Here is a 7,711-nt window from a genome sequence, read left to right on the forward strand (position 1 = left end):
GTGTGTGTGCGTGCATGCTTGTGTGTCTTTATTTAGAATGCATATCGTGCAGTTATACAATGCTGCTTTCATTTTCAACAATAGAATGTCGACAACACATACAAGTCCTGAGATCAAATGCATTCCATGGAAACATGTCATTGCTAACTGACATTATGCAAAGGTGTGTGTGCTGTCTTGTCAATAGTTGCAGAGCCGTATATAGAGATCTCTATATACGGCTCTGAGTTGTTGGGTGTAAGTGTTCCCCCTGGTGTTAATATCGGGTACTGCATCTAAAGGATCAGATTTCCTGTTGCTACGCGATGCGCTTGCTTTCTGACCAACCTGAAACAAGCCGTTGCCATGTTCTTCACCTGAAAACGAAATCGCTAAAAACCTAGAGATGGAACTAACAGTAAGTTACCAAAATCGATGTTAAGTTGTTTAAAGTCACTGTTATGTGAACCGTAGTGATAAAAACGCAAAATGTATCTTCTACTGAGATCGCTATTAAAAGTGTGAAATATGCTAATTACAATCGTTAGCATGCCTCTTAGCTAAATTCTCTAGTCATTCAATCTTTGTATTGCTTCGTTTGTGTTCAGTTGTGCCTTGTATTTTTCATGTAAACTTTCCTAGTCACTATATTTTGATACACGTTACTGTTAACTTGCCTGTGTTTTGTCCTTGATAAGAAATATGTTAACTTAAATGGTAAAATTCGCCTGTCTGCTTTAACCTTTAAAGTACAGTGCTGCCTACTTCCTGACCTAAAGCTAAAACCTTCCTAGAGAATACTTACCTTGGTTAGTACCTGTGAAGGGAAAACATCTTGTATCCTCTTGAGCATTTGTATTCATTTTACTCCCTAATGTATCCTCTGTATGTCATTCTGTTGCAGTTTTACAAATTGGTATGGTTCAAGAAGTCTTCAGTAAAGCATTGAAAACTGGAGTCACGCCTTGAGTCTTACTTTGTTCGCTATCTGTCAAACAACACCCCAGACGTGTTGCGAGGACAGAATAGTAAAATGTTAACCACTCAGCTGGGATAAGCGGTCGAATGACGGTGAAAAGCACACAGAAGCATCCAAGATGGGCCAGGCCGGTACAGAGGAGCGCCAGTCTCAGTTCAGGACAACATCCCGAACTTCGGCGTCACACAAGTCCTCCAGATCGTCAACCTGGACATCTGCCAGCATCGCTGCAACGAGAGCCAGAGCTAAGGCTGAAGCAGCAAAAGCCAAGCTATCCTTTGCAGAGAAAGAGGCAGCAATAATGAGAGGAATTGCTGAAATAGATGCTCGTCTTCATGTGTTACAGCAAGAGAAAGCAGCAGCTGCAGCATCAACTGAGGCAGCCATCTACAGAGTGTGTGGCAGCAGCAAGCATACCTCAGCAATGCATCCAGGTCCAGTGGCGTGGTCATCCTTTAGGCACACTGGACACTCACCTGGGAAAGACCAGAGCGGGGAGCAAGGAAGAGAGCAAAGCGGGGAGATTGGTGTTGAAGCACTGCCTGTTGTCACTTCCAAGTCTACAGAGATAGGTGGCGACAGCGAAAGGGCACACAAGCGATGCAGCGCGTCTTCTTGGAGCAGCAGCTGCAATTCCTGCAACAGCCCTGGCTCCTCCTCCTGTGCCACGGTGTCACCAGCCAGCTCCTGCGCCACGGTGTCACCAGCCAGCCCCTCCTCCTTAGTCACGGTGTCATCTGCCAGCTCCCGCGCCAGAGTGTCATCAGCCAGCCCCTCCTCCTACGCCACGGTGTCACCAGCCAGCTCCTGCGCCACGGTGTCATCAGCCAGCCCCTCCTCCTTCGTCACGGTGTCACCTGCCAGCTCCTCCTACGCCACGGTGTCATCAGCCAGCCCCTCCTCCTTCGTCACGGTGTCACCTGCCAGCTTCTGCGCCACGGTGTCATCAGCCAGCCCCTCCTCCTGCATGACGGTGTCACCTGCCAGCTCCTGTGCTACGGTGTCATCAGCCAGCCCCTCCTCCTGCATGACGGTGTCACCTGCCAGCTCCTGTGCTACGGTGTCATCAGCCAGCCCCTCCTCCTGCATGACGGTGTCACCTGCCAGCTCCTGTGCTACGGTGTCATCAGCCAGCCCCTCCTCCTGCGTCACGGTGTCACCTGCCAGCTCCTGTGCTACGGTGTCATCAGCCAGCCCCTCCTCCTGCATGACGGTGTCACCTGCCAGCTCCTGTGCTACGGTGTCATCAGCCAGCCCCTCCTCCTGCCTGACGGTGTCACCTGCCAGCTCCTGTGCTACGGTGTCATCAGCCAACCCCTCCTCCTGCATGACGGTGTCACCTGCCAGCTCCTGTGCTACGGTGTCATCAGCCAGCCCCTCCTCCTGCATGACGGTGTCACCTGCCAGCTCCTGTGCTACGGTGTCATCAGCCAGCCCCTCCTCCTGCATGACGGTGTCACCTGCCAGCTCCTGTGCTACGGTGTCATCAGCCAGCCCCTCCTCCTGCATGACGGTGTCACCTGCCAGCTCCTGTGCTACGGTGTCATCAGCCAGCCCCTCCTCCTGCGTCACGGTGTCACCTACCAGCTCCTGTGTTACGGTGTCATCAGCCAGCCCCTCCTCCTGCCTGACGGTGTCACCTGTCAGCTCCTGTGCTACGGTGTCATCAGCCAGCCCCTCCTTCTGCATGACTGTGTCACCTGCCAGCTCCTGTGCTACGGTGTCATCAGCTAGCCCCTCCTCCTGCATGACGGTGTCACCTGCCAGCTCCTGTGCTACGGTGTCATCAGCCAGCCCCTCCTCCTGCGTCACGGTGTCACCGGCCAGCCCCTCCTCCTGCGTCACTGTGTCACCAGCCAGCTTCTTCTCCTGCGCCATGGCGTCACTAGCCAGCTCCGGCTCTACAGTGTCACCAGCCAGCTTCTCCCGCTCCAGTGCCACGGTGTCATCTACCAGCTCCTCCTCCCTCGCCAAGATATCATTGCCACCAGCTCCCGCTCCACACCGTTACCCACTGCTCCACAGCGCCATCGGCCAGCTCCTGCTCCACGCAGTCAACTTCCTGCTCCTGTTACACGCCACCAGCCAGTTCCTGCTCCAAGGTGTCACCAGCCAGCTCCTGCTCCTACGCCACGGTGTCACCTGCCTGCTCCTGCTCCACGCCGTTACCTACTGCTCCACGGGGTCACCGGCCAGCTCCTGCTCCATGCAGTCAGCTACCTGCTCCAGCTCGACAGTGTCACCTCCAGTTCCGGCCTCCAGCCAGCTCCTGCGCCACAGTGTCGCCTGCCAGCTCCTGCTCCTTCGACATGGTGTGACCTGCCAGCTCCTGCCCCTGCTCCACGGGGTCACCAGCCATCTTCTGCTCCCTGCTTCACGCAGTCTCCAGCCAGTTCCAGCTCCACGGGGTCACCAGCCATCTTCTGCTCCTGCGCTGTGGTGTCTTCAGCCTGCTGCTGCTCTACGGGGTCACCAGCCAGCTCCTGCTCCTGCTCCTGCTCCTTGGTCTCGCCGGCCGACTCCCACTCCTGTGCCGCGGTGTCATCAGCCAACTCCGCCTGCTCCTGCGGCGCACTGTCACCAGCCGGCTCCTACTGCTGCTTCTCGGGGTACCTGGCCGCACTTCCACTGCGTGGGAGGTGGACTTCAGAGAAGCCCAGCCTTCAGTAAGGTGGCATGGTTTGATACGGGACAGTCAAGCAACTAGGTAAAATGTCTTAGCCAAAAGGTAGTTAAGGAGTACATTTAAACCATTTCCCATTACCCTTGTGGTTCACTATGCCACGTTAGAAAGAGTAAATAGTGGTATACAATAGTATTGTATACCAAGCGGGGAGTGTGCTGTCTTGTCAATAGTTGCAGAGCCGTATATAGAGATCTCTATATACGGCTCTGAGTTGTTGGGTGTAAGTGTTCCCCCTGGTGTTAATATCGGGTACTGCATCTAAAGGATCAGATTTCCTGTTGCTACGCGATGCGCTTGCTTTCTGACCAACCTGAAACAAGCCGTTGCCATGTTCTTCACCTGAAAACGAAATCGCTAAAAACCTAGAGATGGAACTAACAGTAAGTTACCAAAATCGATGTTAAGTTGTTTAAAGTCACTGTTATGTGAACCGTAGTGATAAAAACGCAAAATGTATCTTCTACTGAGATCGCTATTAAAAGTGTGAAATATGCTAATTACAATCGTTAGCATGCCTCTTAGCTAAATTCTCTAGTCATTCAATCTTTGTATTGCTTCGTTTGTGTTCAGTTGTGCCTTGTATTTTTCATGTAAACTTTCCTAGTCACTATATTTTGATACACGTTACTGTTAACTTGCCTGTGTTTTGTCCTTGATAAGAAATATGTTAAATGGTAAAATTCGCCTGTCTGCTTTAACTTTTAAAGTACAGTGCTGCCTACTTCCTGACCTAAAGCTAAAACCTTCCTAGAGAATACTTACCTTGGTTAGTACCTGTGAAGGGAAAACATCTTGTATCCTCTTGAGCATTTGTATTCATTTTACTCCCTAATGTATCCTCTGTATGTCATTCTGTTGCAGTTTTACAAATTGGTATGGTTCAAGAAGTCTTCAGTAAAGCATTGAAAACTGGAGTCACGCCTTGAGTCTTACTTTGTTCGCTATCTGTCAAACAACACCCCAGACGTGTTGCGAGGACAGAATAGTGTGTGTGTTGAATTATTGGATATGATTGGCAACAAAAGGCCAACACACCTCCACAAACTCAGATTGACATGACGTTAACAACTCAGTGAGTGGTTGATCATTATTGGGGGCGTATACACATCGATTTACTGTAGGATTTCCTCCTCAAAGTTTACGTGACATGTTATCTGGAAAGAATAATGTGAATATTATGTTATATGAAAACAAATATTTTGACAACTGATTGCAAGATATCTGTAATAACATAGAAGCTCAGCAAATTGTTAGGAATACAGATTATTGCAAATGAGTGCCATATTTACTGTAGTATAAACACACTGTTGTGCACATGGTGCAATGCCACATTGTCTGGAGTGAACGTGTGTGTGTGTGTGTGTGTGTGTGTGTGTGTGTGTGTGTGTGTGTGTGTGTGTGTGTGTGTGTGTGTGTGTGTGTGTGTGTCTGTCTGTGTCTGTGTCTGTGTGTCTGTGTCTGTGTGTTCTTGTGTGTGTCTCTGTGTTCCTGCGTGTGTCTATGTCTGTGTGTTCTTGTGTGCGTGTGAACTTTCGTGCGTGCATGCGCACGTGTGTGTGTGTGTGTGTGTGTGTGTTTGCGTGCGTTTGTGCGTGAGTGTGTGTGTATGTCTGTGTGTCTGTGTCTGTGTGTGCGTATGTGTATGTGTATGTGTGTGTGTCTGTGTGTGTGTGTGTGTGTGTGATCTTGTGTGTGTCTGTGTCTGTGTGTTCTTGTGTGCGTGTGAACTTTCGTCTGTGTGTGTGTGTGTGTGTGTGTGTACGTGTGTGTGCGTGTGTATGTGTGTGTGTGTGTGTGTGTGTGTGTGTGTGCGTGCGTGCGTGCGTGCGTGTGCGTGTGTGTGCGTGTGTGTGTGATTGCATACAGAGTAAGGGAACAGCTGTGCTAAGCCTAAGGGTGAACAACATATATGCTTGTTCTGCATTGTCCCTTTTCATTGGTGAGGTGCATATTAGCTGGCAATGCATACACTCAGAGAGAGAGAGAGAGAGAGAGAGAGAGAGAGAGAGAGAGAGAGAGAGAGAGAGAGGAAATGTTCTTGAGCTCCTACACATTTATACTACCCTACAAGGGGCAACATTGAAACTGACATAAATGCCTTCAAAGCGTTGGTATGAGGTTGGCTAATGTCCAGTTTGTCATAATGTGTTACCTTTGTACGACAGTATAGACTCAAGCCAGATTCACCTTAAGCCTGGCTCAAGCTACACGGTTATCGGCCCGATTAACGTTACCCCCCAGGACCTTCGCAAGCGATTGTCGGGAAAGATTTCCTCGTCATGTGCGACGTGCGACGTAGAACTTTGGCAGCTCAAAGAGTCGCCGATCGCAAATCGTAGAAATCAAACAGTGTTTGATATTTGCGACCGGAAATAGAACGTCGGGCATTGTCTCTGTGGTTGCGAGCAGGGATAAGATTGACAGTTGCGATTCTCTTCTAGTGTGCGGTGCACCCCGATGTCAAAATCGGACACACAATCGGGAGTCGTGTAGTTTGAAGCGTTATGGTGATAGTCTCTTTGACAGATGCATGTTAGGCTGCCACTGAATTCCAAGGCAGTCACTTGTCTGTGACATAGTTCTACTATGATGTCATTAGAACTCTGTGATGTTTCCATGTAGATGATTCTAAAACCTCACCTGAGTAAAAAGATAGTCATTTAACAGCAGGACACTGAAGAGGTCAGTTGGATTTTTGTTTTCTCCTGGATATTCACACATGGCTCACATAGTGTGGAACTCAGATGAACAGCAAAACTGATCAAGGTGTTGGATAATCATCATTCTGTAAGTACATGGCAATCAACCACTCAATCCAATCAACACAGCATTTTCATCTAAGTAAGCATAAGGTGTATAGCTCAACTTAGGGTGGGTTGCACCAACGTGGTTTAAATTTTAATCTAAGTTTAATTTTTAGTTGTGTTGCACCAAACTTAAACCCAGTTTAAATTTAGCTTCCAGTAATCTCTGGTTAAATCTAATCCATGGCTAAACTCAGATTTAATACTCCACTTAAACTGAGATTAATTTTGAGTCTGTTGCACCAGTGATTTTAACCCAAGGATAAACCTGCATTGCCTGATTAATTTAAGCCACCCCTGGAGGAGGTTTACATTCGGACAACATGGCTGCTGTTATTCGTCTGCTTGAGTTACAAGGTAGAGTTCCATACATAAATATTCAAGATGGGCTTAACCCTGTTCAATTCTACAGCAATAGTGAGTTTCAGATTCACAAAATAGGCCCTAATAGTCTGTTGTGGCAGCCATTCTCCAGATTCTCGTTGCTTATCGCCACATGTTGTTTCCAGATGATGGATGGTGAACTATTTGGTGTCTACAAGTCCAGTCTGCACCTAGGTCCCCTGAATATAGGCCTAACTTAACTGGCCTATTGCAAATAGATAATGACATAAATAAGCAAATATGATTTGATTTATTAATTTGCATTAAATGATGTCACTCAAAAGTTCTTCAAGTGCGTTGTTATGAGCTCAATGGCTTTCCCATGCTCTGCAGCCTTTCTTTTTGCATTAAAATAACCTCCTTCTTCAGTCATCTGAGCAGAAAGACAGAAATTGATGAGCCATAGCCATAACAAATAATTCCATTCACCAATTATTTTCCAAAATATGACGAAATTGAACAAAACGGTAGAATTAAGTAGTCATCTGAAGATAGTAAGGATATGTCTTTAAAAGGATAATCAACTATGCTGTCATTGTAGATGGTCCGGCGCCTGTCACTTTAATTTCATGGTCGGACCCAAACAGTGACGTCACGTCTGTCAACAAACTTCATTCATGCAAGTGGGACGGTGTCAGAAGTGCCACTACAACTACCGAGATGTTCATTTCTATTGATGCAGTGTAAATAAAATAAACAAAACAGAATCGCCATTGGATTATGTGGAATGTGTGTTCTGTATGCCATTTTGAGTAAGTCATTACCTTAGTAACAAGAGACCACTTTGTGAACAGGATTCGCTTAGCCTAAAACTAGCCTTGCTGCAGCTTGTTCTTAACGAAACGGACATTCAATTAATGTTATGCCAAGTTGTTACAA

General features: G+C 47.7%; 1 long non-coding RNA gene across 1 annotated transcript; it reads left to right on the forward strand.

The window, feature by feature from the left end:
* Positions 1–3,879: 3,879 nt before the first annotated feature.
* Positions 3,880–4,558, forward strand: LOC134461787 (uncharacterized). The gene is made up of 2 exons (XR_010037416.1): positions 3,880–4,024; positions 4,506–4,558. It is a non-coding gene; the product is annotated as an uncharacterized LOC134461787 (long non-coding RNA).
* Positions 4,559–7,711: the final 3,153 nt, after the last annotated feature.

This window comes from Engraulis encrasicolus, chromosome 13, assembly GCF_034702125.1.
Source record: "Engraulis encrasicolus isolate BLACKSEA-1 chromosome 13, IST_EnEncr_1.0, whole genome shotgun sequence".
Lineage (NCBI taxonomy): Eukaryota > Metazoa > Chordata > Actinopteri > Clupeiformes > Engraulidae > Engraulis > Engraulis encrasicolus.